The sequence below is a fragment of the Heptranchias perlo genome, chromosome 7 (assembly GCF_035084215.1).
Source record: "Heptranchias perlo isolate sHepPer1 chromosome 7, sHepPer1.hap1, whole genome shotgun sequence".
In the NCBI taxonomy this organism is placed as follows: Eukaryota; Metazoa; Chordata; class Chondrichthyes; order Hexanchiformes; family Hexanchidae; genus Heptranchias; species Heptranchias perlo.
The window spans coordinates 86,708,546-86,734,696 of NC_090331.1; positions in this window are offsets into that span (position 1 = coordinate 86,708,546).

Consider the following 26,151-nt stretch of genomic DNA (forward strand, 5'->3'; position numbering starts at 1 on the left):
GCAAATAGGGGTGATGATCCATGTGTATTAAAGGTTGAAGGGTCGGGACAGGTGTGTAGTGATCTTTTACAGACACAGCGCAATGGAGTTTATTTATATCCTGGGTGTGATTTTGGAGTTTTTCCCTCTTGCTGAAGGTTGGATTATTGAGGATGTCTCGATCTCCTGCCTCAGGTCATCAAGCAATGCTGGTACCGCCAACGATAAGAGCATAAGAAATAGGAGCAGGGGTAGGCCATACGGCCCCTCGAGCCTGCTCCTCCATTCAATCAGATCATGGCTGATCTTCGACCTCAGCTTCACTTTCTTGCCCGATCCCCAAATCCCTTGATTCCCCTAGAGTCCAGAAATCTACCCATCTCAGCCTTGAATATTTTCAATGACTCAGCATCCACAGCTCCCTGGGGTAGAGAATTCCAAAGATTCACATCCCTCTGCGTGAAGAAATTCCTCCTCATCTCAGTCTTGAATGGCCAACCCCATATCAAGCGATTACGCCCCCTGGTTCTACACTCTCTAGCCAGGGGAAACAATCTCTCAGCATTTACCCTGTCAAGCCCCCTCATAACCTTATATGTTTCAATAAGATCACCTCTCATTCTTCCATACTCCAGAGAGTATAGGCCCATTCTACTCAACCTCTCTTCATAGAACAACTCTCTCATCCCAGGAATTAATCCAGTGAACCTTCATTGCACCGCCTCTGAAGCAAGTATATCTTTCCTTGGAAAAGGAGACCAAGACTTTAAGCAGTGCTCCAGGTGAGGTCGCACCAATGCCCTGTGCAACTGTAGTAAGACTTCCTTACTCTTGTACTCCAACCCGCTTGCAATAAAGGCCAACATGCCATTTGCCTTCCTAATTGCCTGCTGTACCTGCATATTAGAACATAAGAACATAAGAAATAGGAGCAGGAGTAGGCCAATCGGCCCCTCGAGCCTGCTCCGCCATTCAATAAGATCATGGCTGATCTGATCCTAACCTCAAATCTAAATTCATGTCCAATTTCCTGCCCACTCCCCGTAACCCCTAATTCCCTTTACTTCTGGGAAACTGTCTATTTCTGTTTTAAATTTATTTTATTAACTTTATGTGTTTCTTATATGAGGACACCCAAGTCTCTCTGAATAACAACATTTAATAGTTCCTCACCAATTAAAAATTATTTAAAAACAAAAGTTAGAGACAGCAGATTGAAAGGCCTGGACATTCGATCATGCCTGGAAACGGTTCTGCAGGGAGTGGGGCCACTGCACCCATCTGTTGTAATTGTCTCAGGCAACACATAATATTATCTGGAGTGAGGCGTGCAGCCAGCGGATCTCACACTGCTCACTGGCTGCCGCCTGTAGGGGGACTGGATTTCAGGCTTCTATGGCGCCACTTAAAGGAAAACAGCACCTCTTAAAGGGGAGGTGCATTCTGGCTCCAAACACCATTGAAAGACTTCTGGGAGGAGAGATATGTCTGACACAAGTATTGAGAGGACACAGATATGTTCCAGTGGTGCTATGAAGGCCCTGGAGCTGGCATTGGACGGGAGGAGGGAGATCCTCTTAACCTCCCCCACCTCCCCCCCGCCTCACTAATCACATGACTCACAGCACTCACAAGACTGCCGTCCCCCGCTTAATTTCACTCTCCTACAATCACTGCGCCACACTTCACCACAACTCCTTCTCCTCCTCACACTCACCACTATTACAACCCTCACTTACATAGAATTTACAGCACAGAAACAGGCCATTCGACACAACTGTTCTATGCCAGTGTTTATGCTCCACACGAGCTTCATCCCTCCCTACTACATGGAATCCTATTAGCATACCCTTCTATTCCTTTCTCCCTCACGTGCTTATCTACCTTCCCGTTAAATGCATCTATGCTATTTGCCTCAACCACTCCATGTGGCAGCAAGTTCCACATTCTAACCACTCTCTGGGTAAAGACATTTCTCCTGAATTCCTTATTGGATTTATTAGTGACTATCTTATATTTATGGCACCTAGTTTTGGTGTCCCCCGCAAGTAGAAACACCTTCTCTGCGCGTACCCTATCAAACACTTTTGTGATCTTAAAGACGGCAATCAGGTCACCCCTTACCCTTCTCTGCTGAGAGAAATAAGCCCCAGCCTGTTCAGTATTTCCTGATAGATATTAAAATTGGATCACCATGCGTTCAAGGATAGAATACTAGCGCCTGGTCTTTAGTTGTTTTCAAGCCTTTATTCACAGAAATTCCCCTTACACACGCACCACTCCCTAACTGAGCTCTCCCATAAAAAGGAAACTAAGAGTCCCCAATTGATATCCACCACCTGAATACAATTAACACACATTAAGGGTGAAGCAGAGCTTGTTGCAACTGGAGAAATCTCCACACCATTTTTGGATTCTCAGGTAATTACTGAACTGCACAAAACTTGATGATGTCAACTCCAGGGGTGCAGACCAGAAGCCATGCTGGGATTCCCTCTGTTCTAACAATACCTTAGCAACTAGTCTGTAACTTAGGTTCAACTAACTTGAGTATATAGTTTGTCCGGCATATTTAATAATATCAGCATTTTCTGTTTCCTTGCCCCAGCTATCGCTCAGCATTACGGACCGCTTAACTTCTTTTAATTTGATCATCCTAAAATCATGTTTTTCTGGCTCGCTGGCACCAATAGCGAGATGAACATACAGCTGATCGTATAATAGTCACTTGACCCCTCTCCTTCTGTATGATTGATGACATCCTAGTTACTTGCATGACGCAGCTGGGAAGAACCTGATAGAAGTAGATAGAAATTTCCCAGTCAATCAACTACCTTCAACACTCGAGACAAAACTCCAAAATTATGAAACATCAATAAGCAGGTCAATCTGTCCATTAGAAAAACATCCTCTCATTGTTCTCAAGAAATGTGAGGTCATTCACTTTGGATCAAAAAAGGATAGAACAGGGTACTTTCTAAATGGTAAAAAGTTTAAAACAGTGGATGTCCAAAGCGACTTAGGGGTTCAAGTACACAGATCATTGAAGTGTCATGAACAGGTGCAAAAAATAATCAATAAGGCTAATGGAATGCTGGCCTTTATATCTCGAGGACTAGCGTACAAGGGGCAGAAGTTATGCTGCAGCTATACAAAACCCTGGTTAGACCGCACCTGGAGTACTATGAGCAGTTCTGGGCACCGCACCTTCGGAAGGACATATTGGCCTTGGAGGGAGTGCAGCGTAGGTTTACTAGAATGATACCCGGACTTCAAGGGTTAAGTTACGAGGAGAGATTACACAAATTGGGGTTGTATTTTCTAGAGTTTCGAAGGTTAGGGGGTGATCTGATCGAAGTTTATAAGGTATTAAGGGGAACAGATAGGGTGAATAGAGAGAAACTATTTCTGCTGGTTGGGGATTCTAGGAGTAGGGAGCACAGTATAGAATTAGAGCCAGACCTTTCAGGAGCGAGATTAGAAAACATTTCTACACACAAAGGGTGGTAGAAGTTTGGAATTCTCTTCCGCAAACGGCAATTGATGCTAGCTCAATTGCTAAATTTAAATCTGAGATAGATAGCTTTTTGGCAACCAAAGGTATTAAGGGATATGGGCCAAAGGCAGGTATATGGAGTTAGATCACAGATCAGCCATGATCTTATCAAATGGCGGAGTAGGCACAAGGTGCTGAATGGCCTACTCCTGTTCCTATGTTCCTAAGAAATCTAATGAAATAATTTATAAACGGTTCATATGTTCACAGTTAACATTCCTTGCCCAGTAAATGATGAATCATTCTCGCTGGCAATCATGAAAATCAAATATGTCAGTAGTTATTGTGGCATTCTAATTCGCGATGCTTAAATGTGCCCTCGATCTCCCTTGTCTGCCTTGTTCAATGTAGGTGGTGGTGCAGAGGAAAAGGAAACATATATGCAGTATCGCTAAAAATAATCGGGGGTTAAAGATTCCGCTTTGGGCCCAATTGGGAAATTGCGTCCAAAATGCGCTTGAAGTTGCACTGGTTAAGTTAGGCTTCAAGTTTCCGCTAAAATTCATTTGCATATTCACAAATCTAAAATCTTCCATGAACAAGCGAAATTGGGCAGCTTGATAGAATGGAATTGATTCTTTTTGTTTACTTTCCATTCAAAAATATTCCTTGATGTATTTAAGAGTGGTAACCTGATGCAGTTCTATTTATACAGCTGAAAATGGGCTAATCAGCAAAAAAAACATTTTTAATAAGTGTGTCCAGTCCTTCAGCTGTGAGTAACCAGATTTAAAATCACTAAAAATGACTTAAAAAATGATACTGAACAATTTAATAGTTTCATTGGTGTACACTAGTCAGTTTCTGAGTCAGTTAAATATTTTTTGATATGAAAAAACTTTCAAAAAGTTTGGCTACTAGTGCCTGTGCACCTAATCAAATTTGAAGAGCCTTCTCTAACCAGTGCAATTGGCGGAAACGGGCAAACTCGACCTGGGGGCATGGCCAGTTTTAAGGGCGGGGCCTGATTCAGGTGAATTGAATTTACAACCAGCGTAAAAGATTGCCGGAAACAGAGCATGAATGATTTTAGGCGTAACACATTTATGTTTAAAATTCCCCGATCTTATGCACTGGTTCGGCCGATTTCCCCCGGATTGTGCTGATATAACTTGCAGGAACTTCACCCCCATATCCTTCTATTTTTAAATGCAGAAATATTCATCAAGACGTGCCAGTCTGGATGTGCCAATTAAGCCTTCAGTATCCTCAATTCAAAGTTCAGAGGGTGAAGCAGAGTTTGATGTAAGTAGAGAAATCTCCACACAATTCTTGGATTCTCAGGTAATTACAGAACTGCACAAAACTTGGGCCACTCCTGATGATGTCAACTCCAGGGGTGCAGACCAGAAGCGATGCTGGGATTCTCTCTGTTCTAACAATACCTCAGGAACTTGTCTGCAATTTAGGTTTAACTAACTTGAGTATATAGTTTGTCCAGTATATTTATTAATATCTGCGTTTTCTATATTTCTTTGACCCAGCTATCGCTCAGCATTATGGACTGCTTAACTTCTTTTAATTTGATCCTCCTGAAATCATGTATTCCTGACCTGCTCCTTGCTGGCACCAATACCGAGACGATCATACAGCTGATCATATAATAGTCACTTGACCCCTCTCCTTCTGTATGATAGATGGCATCCTAGTTACTTGCATGATGCAGCTGGGAAGAACCTGATAGAAGTGCCCCGAGTCTATTAACCACCTTCAAATCTCAAGACAAAACTCCAAACTTATGAAACATCAACAAGCAGGTCATTCTGTCCATTGGAAAAACCTCTTCTCATTGTTCTCAAGAAATCTAATGAAAGAAGTTATAAAAGGTTCATATGTTCATATTTAACATTCCTTGCCCAGTAAATGATGAATCATTCTTGCTGGCGATCATGAAAATCAAATATCTCAGTAGTTATTGTGGTATTCTAATTTGTGACACTTAAATGTGCCCTCGATCTCCCTTGTCTGCCTTGTTCAATGCAGGTGGTGGTGCAGAGGGAAAGGAAACATATATGCAGTATCGCTAAAAATAATCGGGGGTTAAAGATTCCGCTTTGGGCCCAATTGGGAAATTGCGTCCAAAATGCGCTTGAAGTTGCACTGGTTAGGTTCGGCTTCAAGTTTCCGCTAAAATTCATTTGCATATTCACAAATCTAAAATCTTCCATGAACAAGCGAAATCGGGCAGCTTAATAGAATGGAATTGATTCTTTTTGTTTACTTTCCATTCAAAAATATTCCTTGATGTATTTAAGAGTGGTAACCTGATGCAGTTTTATTAATACAGTTGAAAATGGGCTAATCAGCAAAAAAAACATTTTTAATAAATGTGTCCAGTCCTTCAGCTGTGAGTTACCAGATTTAAAATCACTAAAAATGACTTAAAAAACAATACTGAACAATTTAATAGTTTCATTGGTGTACACTAGTCAGTTTCTGAGTCAGTTAAATATTTTTTGATATGAAAAAACTTTCAAAAAGTTTGGCTACTAGTGCCTGTGCACCTAATCAAATTTGAAGAGCCTTCTCTAACCAGTGCAATTGGCAGAAACGGGCAAACTCGACCTGGGGGCATGGCCAGTTTTAAGGGCGGGGCCAGATTCGGGTGAATTGAATTTACAACCAGCGTAAAAGATTGCCGGAAACGGAGCATGAATGATTTTAGGCGTAACACATTTATGTTTAAAATTCCCCGATCTTATGCACTGGTTCGGCCGATTTCCCCCGGATTGTGCTGATATAACTTGCAGGAACTTCACCCCCATATCCTTCTATTTTTAAATGCAGAAATATTCATCAAGACGTGCCAGTCTGGATGTGCCAATTAAGCCTTCAGTATCCTCAATTCAAAGTTCAGAGGGTGAAGCAGAGTTTGATGTAAGTAGAGAAATCTCCACACAATTCTTGGATTCTCAGGTAATTACAGAACTGCACAAAACTTGGGCCACTCCTGATGATGTCAACTCCAGGGGTGCAGACCAGAAGCGATGCTGGGATTCTCTCTGTTCTAACAATACCTCAGGAACTTGTCTGCAATTTAGGTTTAACTAACTTGAGTATATAGTTTGTCCAGTATATTTATTAATATCTGCATTTTCTATATTTCTTTGACCCAGCTATCGCTCAGCATTATGGACTGCTTAACTTCTTTTAATTTGATCCTCCTGAAATCATGTATTCCTGACCTGCTCCTTGCTGGCACCAATACCGAGACGATCATACAGCTGATCATATAATAGTCACTTGACCCCTCTCCTTCTGTATGATAGATGGCATCCTAGTTACTTGCATGATGCAGCTGGGAAGAACCTGATAGAAGTGCCCCGAGTCTATTAACCACCTTCAAATCTCAAGACAAAACTCCAAACTTATGAAACATCAACAAGCAGGTCATTCTGTCCATTGGAAAAACCTCTTCTCATTGTTCTCAAGAAATCTAATGAAAGAAGTTATAAAAGGTTCATATGTTCATATTTAACATTCCTTGCCCAGTAAATGGTGAATTACTCTCACTGGCAATCATGAAAATCAAATGTCTCAGTGGTTATTGTGGTATTCTAATTTGTGACACTTAAATGTGCCCTCGATCTCCCTTGTCTGCCTTGTTCAATGCAGGTGGTGGTGCAGAGGAAAAGGAAACATATATGCAGTATCGCTAAAAATAATCGGGGGTTAAAGATTCCGCTTTGGGCCCAATTGGGAAATTGCGTCCAAAATGCGCTTGAAGTTGCACTGGTTAGGTTCGGCTTCAAGTTTCCGCTAAAATTCATTTGCATGTTCACAAATCTAAAATCTTCCATGAACAAGCGAAATCGGGCAGCTTAATAGAACGGAATTGATTCTTTTTGTTTACTTTCCATTCAAAAATATTCCTTGATGTATTTAAGAGTGGTAACCTGATGCAGTATTATTAATACAGCTGAAAATGGGCAAATCAGCAAAAAAAATCAGCTGTGATTTAAAATCACTAAAAATGACTTAAAAAACGATAGTGAACCATTTAACAGTTTCATTGGTGCACACTAGTCAGTTTCTGAGTCAGTTTTTTGATCTGAAAAAACTTTTATAACATGGCGACTAGTGCCAGTGCGCCTAATCAAATTTGAAGAGCCTTCCCTAATCAGTGCAATTGGCAAAAACTCGCAAACTCAAACTGGGGGCATGGCCGGTTTTAAGGGCAGGGCCTGATTTGGGCGAATTGAATATACAACGAGAATAAAAGATTGCGGAAAACATGAGCATGAGTGGTTTTGGGCGTAACACATTTATGTTTCAAATTCCCCAATCTTATGAGCTGGTTCGACTGATTTACCCTGGAGTGCGCTGATATAATTTGCGGGAACTTCACCCCCATATCTTTCTATTTTTAAATACAGAAATATTCATCAAGACGTTCCAGTATGAATGTGGCAATTAAGCCTTCAGTAGCATCAATTCCAGATTCAGAGCGTGAAGCAGAGCATGATGCAACAACAAAAATCTCCACCCGAGTCTCACGTTCCCAGGTAATTACAGAACTGCCCAAAACGTGTGGGACTCCTGATTAAGTCAGCCAGGAGGAGAGTGACCGGCAAATAGGGGTGATGATCCATGTGTATTAAAGGTTGAAGGGTCGGGACAGGTGTGTAGTGATCTTTTACAGACACAGCGCAATGGAGTTTATTTATATCCTGGGTGTGATTTTGGAGTTTTTCCCTCTTGCTGAAGGTTGGATTATTGAGGATGTCTCGATCTCCTGCCTCGGGTCATCAAGCAATGCTGGTACCGCCAACGATAAGAGCATAAGAAATAGGAGCAGGGGTAGGCCATACGGCCCCTCAAGCCTGCTCCTCCATTCAATCAGATCATGGCTGATCTTCGACCTCAGCTTCACTTTCTTGCCCGATCCCCAAATCCCTTGATTCCCCTAGAGTCCAGAAATCTACCCATCTCAGCCTTGAATATTTTCAATGACTCAGCATCCACAGCTCCCTGGGGTAGAGAATTCCAAAGATTCACATCCCTCTGCGTGAAGAAATTCCTCCTCATCTCAGTCTTGAATGGCCAACCCCATATCAAGCAATTACGCCCCCTGGTTCTACACTCTCTAGCCAGGGGAAACAATCTCTCAGCATTTACCCTGTCAAGCCCCCTCATAACCTTATATGTTTCAATAAGATCACCTCTCATTCTTCCATACTCCAGAGAGTATAGGCCCATTCTGCTCAACCTCTCTTCATAGAACAACTCTCTCATCCCAGGAATTAATCCAGTGAACCTTCATTGCACCGCCTCTGAAGCAAGTATATCTTTCCTTGGAAAAGGAGACCAAGACTTTAAGCAGTGCTCCAGGTGAGGTCGCACCAATGCCCTGTACAACTGTAGTAAGACTTCCTTACTCTTGTACTCCAACCCGCTTGCAATAAAGGCCAACATGCCATTTGCCTTCCTAATTGCCTGCTGTACCTGCATATTAGAACATAAGAACATAAGAAATAGGAGCAGGAGTAGGCCAATCGGCCCCTCGAGCCTGCTCCGCCATTCAATAAGATCATGGCTGATCTGATCCTAACCTCAAATCTAAATTCATGTCCAATTTCCTGCCCACTCCCCGTAACCCCTAATTCCCTTTACTTCTGGGAAACTGTCTATTTCTGTTTTAAATTTATTTTATTAACTTTATGTGTTTCTTATATGAGGACACCCAAGTCTCTCTGAATAACAACATTTAATAGTTCCTCACCAATTAAAAATTATTTAAAAACAAAAGTTAGAGACAGCAGATTGAAAGGCCTGGACATTCGATCATGCCTGGAAACGGTTCTGCAGGGAGTGGGGCCACTGCACCCATCTGTTGTAATTGTCTCAGGCAACACATAATATTATCTGGAGTGAGGCGTGCAGCCAGCGGATCTCACACTGCTCACTGGCTGCCGCCTGTAGGGGGACTGGATTTCAGGCTTCTATGGCGCCTCTTAAAGGGGAGGTGCATTCTGGCTCCAAACACCATGGAAAGACTTCTGGGAGGAGAGATATGTCTGACACAAGTATTGAGAGGACACAGATATGTTCCAGTGGTGCTATGAAGGCCCTGGAGCTGGCATTGGACGGGAGGAGGGAGATCCTCTTAACCTCCCCCACCTCACTAATCACATGACTCACAGCACTCACAAGACTGCCCCCTGCGCTTAATTTCACTCTCCTACAATCACTGCGCCACACTTCACCACAACTCCTCCTCCTCCTCACACTCACCACTATTACAACCCTCACTTACATAGAATTTACAGCACAGAAACAGGCCATTCGACACAACTGTTCTATGCCAGTGTTTATGCTCCACACGAGCTTCATCCCTCCCTACTACATGTAATCCTATTAGCATACCCTTCTATTCCTTTCTCCCTCACGTGCTTATCTACCTTCCCGTTAAATGCATCTATGCTATTTGCCTCAACCACTCCATGTGGCAGCAAGTTCCACATTCTAACCACTCTCTGGGTAAAGACATTTCTCCTGAATTCCTTATTGGATTTATTAGTGACTATCTTATATTTATGGCACCTAGTTTTGGTGTCCCCCGCAAGTAGAAACACCTTCTCTGCGCGTACCCTATCAAACACTTTTGTGATCTTAAAGACGGCAATCAGGTCACCCCTTACCCTTCTCTGCTGAGAGAAATAAGCCCCAGCCTGTTCAGTATTTCCTGATAGATATTAAAATTGGATCACCATGCGTTCAAGGATAGAATACTAGCGCCTGGTCTTTAGTTGTTTTCAAGCCTTTATTCACAGAAATTCCCCTTACACACGCACCACTCCCTAACTGAGCTCTCCCATAAAAAGGAAACTAAGAGTCCCCAATTGATATCCACCACCTGAATACAATTAACACACATTAAGGGTGAAGCAGAGCTTGTTGCAACTGGAGAAATCTCCACACCATTTTTGGATTCTCAGGTAATTACTGAACTGCACAAAACTTGATGATGTCAACTCCAGGGGTGCAGACCAGAAGCCATGCTGGGATTCCCTCTGTTCTAACAATACCTTAGCAACTAGTCTGTAACTTAGGTTCAACTAACTTGAGTATATAGTTTGTCCGGCATATTTAATAATATCAGCATTTTCTGTTTCCTTGCCCCAGCTATCGCTCAGCATTACGGACCGCTTAACTTCTTTTAATTTGATCATCCTAAAATCATGTTTTTCTGGCTCGCTGGCACCAATAGCGAGATGAACATACAGCTGATCGTATAATAGTCACTTGACCCCTCTCCTTCTGTATGATCGATGACATCCTAGTTACTTGCATGACGCAGCTGGGAAGAACCTGATAGAAGTAGATAGAAATTTCCCAGTCAATCAACTACCTTCAACACTCGAGACAAAACTCCAAAATTATGAAACATCAATAAGCAGGTCAATCTGTCCATTAGAAAAACATCCTCTCATTGTTCTCAAGAAATGTGAGGTCATTCACTTTGGATCAAAAAAGGATAGAACAGGGTACTTTCTAAATGGTAAAAAGTTTAAAACAGTGGATGTCCAAAGCGACTTAGGGGTTCAAGTACACAGATCATTGAAGTGTCATGAACAGGTGCAAAAAATAATCAATAAGGCTAATGGAATGCTGGCCTTTATATCTCGAGGACTAGCGTACAAGGGGCAGAAGTTATGCTGCAGCTATACAAAACCCTGGTTAGACCGCACCTGGAGTACTGTGAGCAGTTCTGGGCACCGCACCTTCGGAAGGACATATTGGCCTTGGAGGGAGTGCAGCGTAGGTTTACTAGAATGATACCCGGACTTCAAGGGTTAAGTTACGAGGAGAGATTACACAAATTGGGGTTGTATTTTCTAGAGTTTCGAAGGTTAGGGGGTGATCTGATCGAAGTTTATAAGGTATTAAGGGGAACAGATAGGGTGAATAGAGAGAAACTATTTCTGCTGGTTGGGGATTCTAGGAGTAGGGAGCACAGTATAGAATTAGAGCCAGACCTTTCAGGAGCGAGATTAGAAAACATTTCTACACACAAAGGGTGGCAGAAGTTTGGAATTCTCTTCCGCAAACGGCAATTGATGCTAGCTCAATTGCTAAATTTAAATCTGAGATAGATAGCTTTTTGGCAACCAAAGGTATTAAGGGATATGGGCCAAAGGCAGGTATATGGAGTTAGATCACAGATCAGCCATGATCTTATCAAATGGCGGAGTAGGCACAAGGTGCTGAATGGCCTACTCCTGTTCCTATGTTCCTAAGAAATCTAATGAAATAATTTATAAACGGTTCATATGTTCACAGTTAACATTCCTTGCCCAGTAAATGATGAATCATTCTCGCTGGCGATCATGAAAATCAAATATGTCAGTAGTTATTGTGGCATTCTAATTCGTGATGCTTAAATGTGCCCTCGATCTCCCTTGTCTGCCTTGTTCAATGTAGGCGGTGGTGCAGAGGAAAAGGAAACATATATGCAGTATCGCTAAAAATAATCGGGGATTAAAGATTCCGCTTTGGGCCCAATTGGGAAATTGCGTCCAAAATGCGCTTGAAGTTGCACTGGTTAGGTTAGGCTTCACATTTCCGCTAAAATTCATTTGCATATTCACAAATCTAAAATCTTCCATGAACAAGCGAAATCGGGCAGCTCAATAGAACGGAATTGATTCTTTTTGTTTACTTTCCATTCAAAAATATTCCTTGATGTATTTAAGAGTGGTAACTTGATGCAGTTCTTTTTATACAGCTGAAAATGGGCTAATAAGCAAAAAAACATTTTTAATAAGTGTGTCCAGTCCTTCAGCTGTGAGTTACCAGATTTAAAATCACTAAAAATGACTTAAAAAATGATACTGAACAATTTAATAGTTTCAGTGGTGTACACTAGTCAGTTTCTGAGTCAGTTAAATATTTTTTGATATGAAAAAACTTTCAAAAAGTTTGGCTACTAGTGTCTGTGCACCTAATCAAATTTGAAGAGCCTTCTCTAACCAGTGCAATTGGCGGAAACGGGCAAACTCGACCTGGGGGCATGGCCAGTTTTAAGGGCGGGGCCTGATTCGGGTGAATTGAATTTACAACCAGCGTAAAAGATTGCCGGAAACGGAGCATGAATGATTTTAGGCGTAACACATTTATGTTTAAAATTCCCCGATCTTATGCACTGGTTCGGCCGATTTCCCCCGGATTGTGCTGATATAACTTGCAGGAACTTCACCCCCATATCCTTCTATTTTTAAATACAGAAATATTCATCAAGACGTTCCAATACTGATGTGGCAATTAAGTCTTCAGTATCCTCAATTCAAAGTTCAGAGGGTGAAGCAGAGTTTGATCAACGTAGAGAAATCTCCACACCATTCATGGATTCTCAGGTAATTACTGAACTGCACAAAACTTGTGCCACTCCTGATGAAGTCAACTCCACGGGTGTGCACCAAAAGCCACACTGGGATTCCCTCTGTTTCTTTTAGATGATCTCTAACAATACCTTTTAGCAACTTGCCTGTAACTTAAGTTGAACTTGAGTATATACTTTGTCCGGCATATTTAATAATATCAGCATTTTCTATATTTCTTTGCCCCAGCTGTCTCTCAGCATCAGGGAAGGCTTAATTTTTAATTTGATCCTCCTGAAATCATGTGTTTCTGACCTGCTCCTCGCTGGCACCAATAGCGAGATGATCATACAGCTGATCGTATTACAGTCGCTTGCCCCCTGTATTTCCGTATGATAGATGGCATCCAGTTTACTTGCATGACACATAGGAGACTCCCACATAAGAGACTGTTAGCTAAGATAGAAGCCCATGGAATCGAGGGAAAAGTATGGACTTGGTTAGGAAGTTGGCTGAGCGAAAGGCGACACAGAGTAGGGATAGTGAGTAGGTACTCACATTGGCAGGATGTGACTAGTGGAGTCCCACAGGGATCTGTCTTGGGGCCTCAATTATTCACAATATTTATTAACGACTTAGATGAAGGCATAGAAAGTCTCATATCTAAGTTTGCCGATGACACAAGGATTGGTGGCATTGTAAGCAGTGTAGATGAAAACATAAAATTACAAAGGGATATTGATAGATTAGGTGAATGGGCAAAACTGTGGCAAATAGAATTCAATGTAGGCAAATGTGAGGTCATCCACTTTGGATCAAAAAGGGATAGAACAGGGTACTTTCTAAATGGTAAAAAGTTAAAAACAGTGGATGTCCAAAGGGACTTAGCGGTTCAGGTACATGGATCATTGAAGTAAGATGAACAGGTGCAGGAAATAATCAATAAGGCTAATGGAATGCTGGCCTTTATATCTAGAGAACTAGAGTTCAAGGGGGCAGAAGTTATGCTGCAGCTATACAAAACCCTGGTTAGACCGCACCTGGAGTACTGTGAGCAGTTCTGGGCACTGCACCTTCGGAAGGACATATTGGCCTTGGAAGGAGTGCAGGGTAGGTTTACTGGAATGATACCCGGACTTCAAGGATTAAGTTACGAGGAGAGATTACACAAATTGGGGTTGTATTCTCTAGAGTTTCGAAGGTTAGGGGGTGATCTGATCGAAGTTTATAAGGTATTAAGGGGAACAGATAGGGTGAATAGAGAGAAACTATTTCTGCTGGTTGGGGATTCTAGGAGTAGGGGGCACAGTCTAAAAATTAGAGCCAGACCTTTCAGGAATGCGATTAGAAAACATTTCTACACACAAAGGGTGGTAGAAGTTTGGAACTCTCTTCCGCAAACGGCAATTGATACTAGCTCAATTGCTAAATTTAAATCTGAGATAGATAGCTTTTTGGCAACCAAAGGTATTAAGGGATATGGGCCAAAGGCAGGTATATGGAGTTAGATCACAGATCAGCCATGATCTTATCAAATGGCGGAGCAGGCTTGAGGGGCTGAATGGCCAAATCCTGTTCCTATATTCCTATGTTCCTATGACACAGCTAGGAAGAACCTGAGAGAAGTAGATAGAAATCTCCCGACTCTATTATGAAGTTTCCAACATCAACAAGCAGGTCATTCTGTCCATTAGACAAACTTCCTCTCACCGTTCTCAAGAAATCTAATGAAAGAATCTATAAAAGTTTGATATGTTCACAGTTAACATTCCTTGCCCAATAAATGGTGAATTACTCTCGCTGGCAATCATGAAAATCAAATATGTCAGTAGTTATTGTGGCATTCTAATTCGCGATGCTTAAATGTGCCCTCGATCTCCCTTGTCTGCCTTGTTCAATGTAGGCGGTGGTGCAGAGGAAAAGGAAACATATATGCAGTATCGCTAAAAATAATCAGGGGTTAAAATTCCGCTTTGAAATGCGCTTGAAGTTGCACTGGTTAGGTTCGGCTTCAGGTTTGCGCTAAAATTCATTTGCATATTCACAAATGTAAAATCTTCCATGAACAAACGAAATCGAGCAGCTTAATAGAATGGAATTGATTCTTTGGGCCCGATATTAGGAGGGAGGCGGGTTGGCTGCGGGGGGTTGACTGGATGCGTGGGTAACGCGCCCAGTGAAATCGGGATGCTCCGCACGCAATCGCAGCCTAATTGAAGGTACTTACGTGTGCTTCCGGGTTTCCCGTTCCAGACCTGCGCAGCGGGCGCACTGCACACCCACCTCACAGGCTGTCAGCAGGAGGAGCCCTATTTAAAGGGGCAGTCCTCCAGTGCTCCTTCTGCAGCAAAGAACCGTTTTTGGAGCATGGAGCAGGCCAGAGGCAAGGCTGCTCCAAGCTTTTCTGACTCCTCACTCCAGGTGCTGCTCGATGGGGTGAGGAGGAGCAGGGAAATTTTATTCCCATCTGATGGGAAGAGGTGGCCTCCCTCTGCCATCAAGACGGCCTGGCTGGAGGTGACCGAGGAGGTCAGCAGCAGCAGCAATGTCTGCCGAACATGGGTCCAGTGCAGGAAGAGATTTAATGACCTAACCAGCTCAGCCAAAGTGAGTATACTTATGCATTCTCCCACACTCCGTCTTCCACATCACCTCCACCACCACACAACTCCTTCTGCACTGCCACCACAACGCTGTTGCATCACTCCTCACATCCACACAACCATCATCCTCACCTTGCCTGCACTTACTCACTGCCCCAGTTCCCATTCGAACACTACCACGCAACCCAATCCTCATACAATCTCATGGCTATGTCTCAAAAGCACCTTCCCATGCGTCTCCCTCACGGTCACCCCCACCCACACCAATGCATGCAACAAGTCACTATGCAACCATCACTCAATCACGCCTCTCTGTATTTTGCCTTGTTAGGAGAAGAGATATCAGAATGTCCCGGAGAACGCAAGGACCGGAGGGGGCTCGCCACACCAGGTGATCTTAACGGATGCAGAGCAGCAGGCATTGGAAGTAAGCCGGACGCTGGAGTGCCTGTCCGTGGCGGATGCCGAGACTGGGAGTTCGCAAGCGGCTGGTGACAGAAATCTAATACTCAGCACTAATGATAACGAATGATCTTAGCATCACATGGCATCTGCAGCACCTCAACATCTGTCCACATCCGTAATATTGCTTTCTGTTCTCTTGCAGGGCCATCTGCGACCGCCGTGACTGCGGAGGGCGATTCCTCAGAGGACCTGCCGGCCTCTGAGGGTGCATCGTCACATCTGAGCCAGCCATCCACCTGTGCAGATACACACACCACGGTGGGTCCCCATCCTCACTTAGTTAGGCTTGCACATGGTGAGTCACCATGCAGATGCGAGCACGCGCAGACCCTGGTGGCAGGGGCAGCCGTGGAGAGTCCGCGTCGGTGGGAGCAATCTTCTCCAGGCTCTGCTCAGCTGGACCCAGATGCTGAACCCTGGGGGCCAGCCATGAAAAGGAGAGTCATCGAGGGCCAGCAGCACATTGCCAACGTACTGGAACAGTTGCCACGTGGACTCTCCACAATCGCGCAGATGATGGAGGAGTCCAACTCCTGCATGAGTGGAATGGTGGCACAGGTATAATAGGGTATTTCCGAGATAGTGTCACAGGGACGTGAAGGCATATCTGAGATAGTGTCGCGGGTAGGTGCGGGAATGTCTGCTATGGAGGAAAGGCTGGCCTCCATTGAGCTTTGAGCATGGCTCAACAATGAGTCCATTCAGGCCCTGACAACGGCCATTCGGATTCAGGGTGAGCAACATTCTGCTGCCTTAAACAGGCTGACAGATACGTTACAACTGGCCTTCCAAGGCTTCACACAAGTTCTCCAAACCGTCGTCCAGCAGGGTGGAAGGAGTGATGTGGACCTGTGCCAGGAGAGGGATGATGGTGAAAGGGGACATAGAAATGGGCACTCAAAGCGGTTCCACGTCTCACCCGTTGCCCCCCTCTCAACCAGTACCCGCAATGCTGCCTCCTCTCCAGGTGGCCGACTCTGCCCCTGCACAGGTGCAGGTGGAGCAGTCTTTGGAGGGGTCCTCATGGGCACCGAAACTCAGAGGGTGTCCGCGCAAAGCATCTCATCGGTCAGGGCATAGACAAGAGCAACCTGCCACTACCTCTGCTGAAGCCACAGCGGTAGCACCATATAGGGGTTCCCGTAAATGTAAGGCGAAGGTTTTGTGAGCACAAAGGGGATGCACAAGGGTGTATAACAGAATGTTATGTTTTTGATTTGCTTTCGTTTGTTTTGCAAAGCACATTAAAATTTGTTATCACCACTACGGCCACGTCTTTGCAAATCTTGTCTGGTTTGTGCAATAATTCCCTTTCCTGAGGATCACCATGAAGACCCACATATGATGCCACCCATTGTGTCACTGCAGAGTGGGTGCAGGTGTATTTGCAGCGCTCTTTTGTGCAAACGACTGAGACGCCGACAATGTCCCCGGTGGCACCCTGGAAGGATCCAGAGGAGAAGTTGTTGAGGGCAGTGGTGACTTTGACAGTGACAGGTAAGAAGATGATGCTCGGGCCAGCCGGGAGCAGCTCGGCATCAAGGAGGCTGCAGATGTCCACGACTACATGTCGAGTAGACTCAGCTTCCGAGTGCATTGCTCCTCAGCGAGGTCCAGGTAGCTGAGCCTCAGTCTGTAAACCATGTGGTGAGGGTAGTGCCTTCTGCGATGCATCTCTCTCTGCGGTTGCCCTCCATCCTGCTGTGCAGGTGGATGTGTCACAGCACTGTGTTGCGGAGCTCCACATATCAGAGGTGGACGGCGTGGCCGGCGAGGTTGGTGATGCTGTTCGTCCTCCGGTGAGGTCATGACTGCAGCTATGGCGGCCCTCATCTGGAAAATGTACGTTTGAGGGGGTCCGCAAGGTAGGTAAATGTGTTTGCACACCGGGGTTGAGGTTGCAAGTTTGTGAATTTTTGTGTTAGGGGGAGGGTGGTGCAGGCCAAACTTTGTCCAAAGTGACAGAGTGGCCTCCTGCAATGGGTGAAGGTCTCCCCGCCGCACCTGTCAAAAGGACCCTTGCAGCTCCCACTGGCTGGTAGCTGCAACACATCTATTTCAACTGGGAATGTTTCCCCCAGTACGGGAAACACGCTCAGTTTGGATGAAAATCCCACCCCTCCTAAAATATCCTCTAAATCAGGTCTGCTAACGACCCGAAGTATCAAAATAATTGGTTTAATTAGGATCCCACCAGTGGGAGTCCCGCATGCGGGGGCTGCGTGCACATCTAAGCGAGTCATTGTGTAACCCGGAAGTGGGCGGGTTGGAGCCAGGCTCCGGACCCGCCCCGGGAATCCCAAATTTTCGGAGCCCCCCCACCACGAACGCACCCGCTCGGCCATCCTAAAATCAACCCCTTTTTGTTTACTTTCCATTCAAAAATATTCCTTGATGTATTTAAGAGTGGTAACCTGATGCAGTTTTATTAATACAGCTGAAAATGGGCTAATCAGCAAAAATAAGCAGTTTTAATAAGGGTGTCCAGTCCTTCAACTGTGAGTAACCCAATTTAAAATCACTAAAAATGACTTAAAAAACAATACCGAACAATTTAATAGTTTCATTGGTGTACACTAGTCAGTTTCTGAGTCAGTTAAATATTTTTTGATATGAAAAAACTTTTAAAACGTGACTACTAGTGCCTGTGCACCTAATCAAATTTGAAGAGTCTTCCCTAACCAGTGCAATTGGCGGAAACTCGCAAATTCGACCTGGAGGCATGGCCGGTTTTAAGGGCGGGGCCTGATTCGGGCGAATTGAATATACAACCAGCATAAAAGATTGCGGAAAACACGAGCATGAGTCATTTTGGGCGTAACACATTTACATTTAAAATTCCCCTGATTTCCCCCGGATTGCGCTGATATAACTTGCTAGACCTTCACCCCATATCTTTCTATTTTTAAATACAGAAATATTCATTAAGACGTTCCACTAAGGATGTGCCAATTAAAACTTCTGTATCCTCAATTCAAAGTTCAGAGGGTGAAGCAGAGTTTGATGTAAGTAGAGAAATCTCCACACAATTCTTGGATTTTCAGGTAATTACAGAACTGCACAAAACTTGTGCCACTCCGGATGACGTTAACTCCAGGGGTGCAGACCAGAAGCCATGCTGGGATTCCCTCTGTTCTTTTTAGATGATCTCTAACAATACCTTTTAGCAAATTGCCTGTAGCTTAAGTTGAACTAACTTGAGTATATACTTTGTCCGGCATATTTAATAATATCAGCATTTTCTATATTTCTTTGCCCCAGGTGTCTCTCAGCATTAGGGAAGGCTTAACTTTTAATTTGATCCTCCTAAAATGTGTTTCTGACCTGCTCCTCGCTGGCACCAATAGTGAGATAATCATACAGCTGATCATATTATAGTCGCTTACCCCCTGTATTTCTGTATGATAGATGGCATCCAGTTTACTTGCATGACGCAGCTAGGAAGAACCTGAGAGAAGTAGGTAGAAATGTCCCGACTCTATTAACCACCTTCAACACACAAGAGACAAAATTCCAAAATTATGCAGGTTCCAACATCAACAAGCAGGTCATTCTGTCCATTAGACAAACTTCCTCTCACCGTTCTCAAGAAATCTAATGAAAGAATTTATAAAAGGTTCATATGTTCACAGTTAACATTTCTTGCCCAATAAATGGTGAATTACTTTCACTGGCAATCATGAAAATCAAATATTGCAGTAGTTATTGTGGCATTCTAATTCATGACGCTTAAATGTGCCCTCGATCTCCCTTGACTGTCTTGTTCAATGCAGGTGGTGGTGCAGAGGAAAAGGAAACATATATGCAGCATCAATAAAAATAATCGGGGGTTAAAGATTCCACTTCGGGCGCAATTGGGAAATTGCGTCTAAAATGCGCTTGAAGTTGCACTGGTTAGGTTAGGCTTCAAGTCTCCGCTAAAATTCATTTGCATATTCACAAATATAAAATCATCCATGAACAAACGAAATCGGGCAGCTTAATAGAACGGAATTGATTCTTTTTGTTTACTTTCCATTCAAAAATATTCCTTGATGTATTTAAGAGTGGTAACCTGATGCAGTTTTATTAATACAGCTGAAAATGGGCAAATCAGCAAAAATACGTAGTTTTAATAAGGGTGTTCAGTCCTTCAGCTGTGAGTAACCATATTTAAAATCACTAAAAATGACTTAAAAAACATTACTGAACAATTTAATAGTTTCATTGGTGTACGCCAATCAGTTTCTGAGTCAGTCAAATATTTTTTGATATGAAAAGACTTTTAACACGTGGGTACTAGTGCCTGTGCGCCTAATCAAATTTGAAGAGCCTTCCCTAACCAGGCGGAAACTTGCAAACTCGACCTGGGGGCATGACCAGTTTTAAGGTCGGGGCCCGATTCGGGCGAATTGAATATACAACCAGCGTAAAAGATTGCGGAAAACATGAGCACGAGTAGTTTTGGGCGTAACACATTTATGTTTAAAATTCCCTGATCTTATGAGCTGGTTCGGCCAATTTCCCCCAGATTGTGCTGATATAACTTACGGGAACTTCACCCCCATATCTTTCTATTTTTAAATACAGAAATATTCAACAAGACATTCCAGTCTGGATGTGCCAATTAAGTCTTCGGTATCCTCAATTCAAAGTTCAGAGGGTGAAGCAGAGTTTTATGTAAGTAGAGAAATCTACACACCATTCTTGGATTCTCAGGTAATTACTGAACTGCACAAAACTTGTGCCACTCCAGGGGCGTGGATCAGAAGCCATGCTGGGATTCCCTCTGTTCTTTTTAGATGATCTCTAACAATACCTTTTAGCAACTTGCCTGTAACTTAAGTTGAACTAACTTGAGTATATACTTTTTTCTTTCGTTCATGGGATGCGGGCGTCGCTGGAAAGGCCAGTATTTATTGCCCATCCCTAATTACCCTTGAAAAGGTGGTGGTGAGCCGCCTTCTTGAACCGCTACAGTCCGTGTGGTGAAGGTTCTCCCACAATGCTATTAGGTAGGGAGTTCCAGGATTTTGACCCAGCGACGATGAAGGAACGGTGATATATTTCCAAGTCGGGATGGTGTGAAACTTAGAGGGGAACGTGCAGGTGGTGTTGTTCCCATGTGCCTGCTGCCCTTGTCCTTCTAGGTGGTAGAGGTTGTGGGTTTGGGAGGTGCTGTCGAAGAAGCCTTGGCGAGTTGCTGCAGTGCATCCTGTGGATGGTACACACTGCAGCCACGGTGCGCTGATGGTGAAGGGAGTGAATGTTTAGGGCGGTGGATGGGGTGCCAATCAAGCGGGCTGCTTTGTCCTGGATGGTGTCGAGCTTCTTGAGTGTTGTTGGAGCTGCACTCATCCAGGCAAGTGGAGAGTATTCTATCAGACTCCTGACCTATGCCTTGTAGATGGCAGTAAGGCTTTGGGGAGTCAGGAGGTGAGTCACTCGCCGCAGAATACCCAGCCTCTGACCTGCTGTTGCAGCCACAGTATTTATGTGGCTGGTCCAGTTAAGTTTCTGGTCAATGGTGACCCCCGGGATGTTGATGGTGGGGGATTCGGCGATTGTAATGCTGTTGAATGTCATGGGGAGGTGGTTAGACTCTCTCTTGTTGGAGATGGTCATTGCCTGGCACTTGTCTGGCGCGAATGTTACTTGCCACTTATTAGCCCAATCCTGGATGTTGTCCAGGTCTTGCTGCAAGGGGGCACGGACTGCTTCATTATCTGAGGGGTTGCGAATGGAACTGAACAGTGTGCAATCATCAGCGAACATCCCCATTTCTGACCTTATGATGAAGGGATGGTCATTGATGAAGCAGCTGAAGATGGTTGTGCCTAGGACACTGCCCTGAGGAACTCCTGCAGCAATGTCCTGGGGCTGAGATGATCGGCCTCCAACAACCACTACCATCTTCCTTTGTGCTAGGTATGACTCCAGCCACTGGAGAGTTTTCCCCCTGATTCCCATTGACTTCAATTTTACTTGGGCTCCTTGGTGCCACACTCGGTCAAATGCTGCCTTGATGTCAAGGACAGTCACTCTCACCTCACCTCTAGAATTCAGCTCTTTTGTCCACGTTTGGACCAAGGCTGTAAGGAGGTCTGGATCGAGTGGTCCTGGCGGAACCCAAACTGAGCATCGGTGAGCAGGTTATTGGTGAGAAAGTGCCGCTTGATAGCACTATCGATGACACCTTCCATCACTTTCTGATGATTGAGAGTAGACTGATGGGGCGGTAATTGGCGGATTGGATTTGTCCTGCTTTTTGAGGACAGGACATACCTGGGCAATTTCCCACATTTTCGGGTAGATGCCAGTGTTGCAGCTGTACTGGAACAGTTTGGCTAGAGGCGTGGCTAGTTCTGGAGCACTTTGTCTGGCACATTTAATAATATCAGCATTTTCTATATTTCTTTGCCCCAGCTGTCTCTCAGCATTAGGGAAGGCTTAAATTTTAATTTGATCCTGCTGAAATCATGTATTTCTGACCTACTCCTCGCTGGCACCAATAGCGAGATGATCATACAGCTGAACATATTATAGTCGCTTGCCCCCTGTATTTCCGTATGATAGATGGCATCCAGGTTACTTGCATGACACAACTGGGAAGAACCTGAGAGAAGTAGATAGAAATGTCCTGACTCTATTAACTACCTTCAACACACAAGAGACAAAATTCCAAAATTATGAAGGTTCCAACATCAACAAGCAGGTCATTCTGTCCATTAGACAAACTTCCTCTCACTGTTCTCAAGAAATCTAATGAAAGAATTTATAAAAGGTTCAAATGTTCACAGTTAACATTCCTTGTTCGATAAATGGTGAATTACTCTCACTGGCAATCATGAAAATCAAATATCGCAGTGGTTATTGTGGCATTCTAATTCGTGATGCTTAAATGTGCCCTCGATCTCCCTTGTCTGCCTTGTTCAATGCAGGCGGTGGTGCAGAGGAAAAGGAAACATATATGCAGTATCGCTAAAAATAATCGGGGATTAAAGGTTCCGCTTTGGGTGCAATTGGGAAATTGCGTCCAAAATGCGTTTGAAGTTGCACTGGTTACGTTAGGCTTCAAGTTTCCCCTAAAATTCATTTGCATATTCACAAATGTAAAATCTTCCATGAACAAGCGAAATTGGGCAGCTTAATCGAACGGAATTGATTCTTTTTGTTTACTTTCCATTCAAAAATATTCCTTGATGTATTTAAGAGTGGTAACCTGATGCAGTTTTATTAATACAGCTGAAAAAGGGCTAATCAGCAAAAATAGGCAGTTTTAATAAGGGTCCTTCAGCTGTGAGTAACCAGATTTAAAATCACTAAAAATGACTTAAATAATGATACTGAAAAATTTAATAGTTTCATTGGTGTACACCAGTCAGTTTCTAAGTCAGTTAAATATTTTTGATATGAAAAAACTTTTAAAACGTGGCTACTAGTGCCTGTGCGCCTATTCAAATTCGAAGAGTCTTCCCTAACTAGTGCAATTGGCGGAAACTCGCAAACTCGACCTGGGGGCATGGCCAGATTTAAGGGCGAGGCCCGATTTGGGAGAACTGAATAGACAACCAGCATAAATGGTTGCGGAAAACACGAGCACGAGTAGTTTTGGGCGTAACACATTTACGTTTAAAATTCCCCGATCTTATGAGCTGGTTCAGCCAATTTCCCCCAGACTGTGCTGATATAACTTACGGGAACTTCACCCCCATATCTTTCTATTTTTAAATACAGAAATATTCATCAAGACATTCCAGTCTGGATGTGCCAATTAGGTCTTCAGTATCCTCAATTCAAAGTTCAGAGGGTGAAGCAGAGTTTTATGTAAGTAGAGAAATCTCCACACCATTCTTGGATTCTCAGGTAATTACTGAACTGCACAAAACTGGTGCCACTCCTGATGCTGTGAACTCCAGGGGCGCAGACCAGAAGCCATGCTGGGATTCCTTGTTCTTTTTAAATGATCTCTAACAATACCTTTTAGCAACTTGCCTGTAACTTAAGTTGAACTAACTTGAGTATATACTTTTTTTATTCGTTCATGGGATGTGGGCGTCGCTGGAATGGCCAGCATTTATCTCCAATCCCGAATTACCCTTGAAAAGGTGGTGGTGAGCCGTCTTCTTGAACCGCTGCAGTTCGTGTGGTGAAGGTTCTCCCACAATGCTGTTAGATAGGATGTTCCAGGATTTTGACCCAACGATGATGAAGCAACGGTGATATATTCCCAAGTCAGGATGGTGTGTGACTTGGAGGGGAACATGCAGGTGGTGTTGTTCCCATGTGCCTGCGGCCCTTGTCCTTCTAGGTGGTAGAGGTTGTGGATTTGGGAGGTGCTGTCGAAGAAGCCTTGGCGAGTTGCTGCAGTGCATCCTGTGGATGGTACACACTGCAGCCACGGTGCGCCGATGGTGAAGTGAGTGAATGTTTAGGGCGGTGGATGGGGTGCCAATCAAGCGGGCTGCTTTGTCCTGGATGGTGTCGAGCTTCTTGAGTGTTGTTGGAGCTGCACTCATCCAGGCAAGTGGAGATTATTCCATCACGCTCCTGACCTTTGCCTCGTAGATGGTGGTAAGTCTTTGGGGAGTCAGGAGGTGAGTCACTCGCCGCAGAATACCCAGCGTCTGACCTGCTCTTGTAGCCACAGTATTTATGTGGCTGGTCCAGTTAAGTTTCTGGTCAATGGTGACCCCCAGGATGTTGATGGTGGGGGATTCGGTGATTGTAATGCCGTTGAATGTCAAGGGGAGGTGGTCAGACTCTCTCTTGTCGGTGATGTTCATTGCCCGGCACTTGTCTGGCGTGAATGTTATTTGCCACTTATTAGCCCAAACCTGGATGTTGTCCAGGCCTTGCTGCAAGGGGGCACGGACTGCTTCATTATCTGAGGGGTTGCGAATGGAACTAAACAGTGTGCAACCATCAGCGAATATCTCCATTTCTGACCTTATAATGGAGGGATGGTCATTGATGAAGCAGCTGAAGATGGTTGTGCCTAGGACACTGCCCTGAGGAACTCCTGCAGCAATGTCCTGGGGCTGAGATGATCGGCCTCCAACAACCACTACCATCTTCCTTTGTGCTAGGTATGACTCCAGCCACTGAAGAGATTTCCCCCTGATTCCCATTGACTTCAATTTTACTTGGGCTCCTTGGTGCCACACTCGGTCAAATGCTGCCTTGATGTCAAGGACAGTCACCTCACCTCTGGAATTCAGCTCTTTTGTCCATGTTTGGACCAAGACTGTAAGGAGGTCTGGAGCCGAGTGGTCCTGGCGGAACCCAAACTGAGCATCAGTGAGCAGGTTATTGGTGAGTAAGTGCCGCTTGATAGCACTTTCCATCACTTTGCTGATGATTGAGAGTAGACTGATGGGGTGGTAATTGGCCAGATTGGATTTGTCCTGCTTTTGTGGACATGACGTACCTGGTCAATTTTCCACATTTTCGGATAGATGCCAGTGTTGTCGCTGTACTGGAACAGTTTGGCTAGAGGCGCGGCTAGTTCTGGAGCACTTTGTCTGGCATATTTCATAATATCAGCATTTTCTATATTTCTTTGCCCCAGCTGTCTCTCAGCATTAGGGAAGGCTTAACTTTTAATTTGATCCTCCTGAAATCATGTGTTTCTGACCTGCTTCTCGCTGGCATCAACGGCGAGATGATCATACAGCTGATCATATTATAGTCGCTTACCCCCTGTATTTCCGTATGATAGATGGCATCCAGGTTACTTGCATGATGCAGCTAGGAAGAACCTGAGAGAAGTAGATAGAAATGTCCCGACTCTATTAACTACCTTCAACACACAAGAGACAAAATTCCAAAATTATGAAGGTTCCAACATCAACAAGCAGGTCATTCTGTCCATTAGACAAACTTCCTCTCACCGTTCTCAAGAAATCTAATGAAAGAATTTATAAAAGGTTCATATGTTCACAGTTAACGTTTCTTGCTCAATAAATGGTGAATTACTCTCACTGGCAATCATGAAAATCAAATATCGCAGTAGTTGTGGCATTCTAATTCATGACGCTTAAATGTGCCCTCGATCTCCCTTGTCTGCCTTGTTCAATGTAGGCGGTGGTGCAGAGGAAAAGGAAACATATATGCAGCATCAATAAAAATAATCGGGGGTTAAAGATTCCGCTTTGGGCGCAATTGGGAAATTGCATCCAAATTGCGCCTTGAAGTTGCACTGGTTAGGTTAGGCTTCAAGTTTCCGCTAAAATTCATTTGCATATTC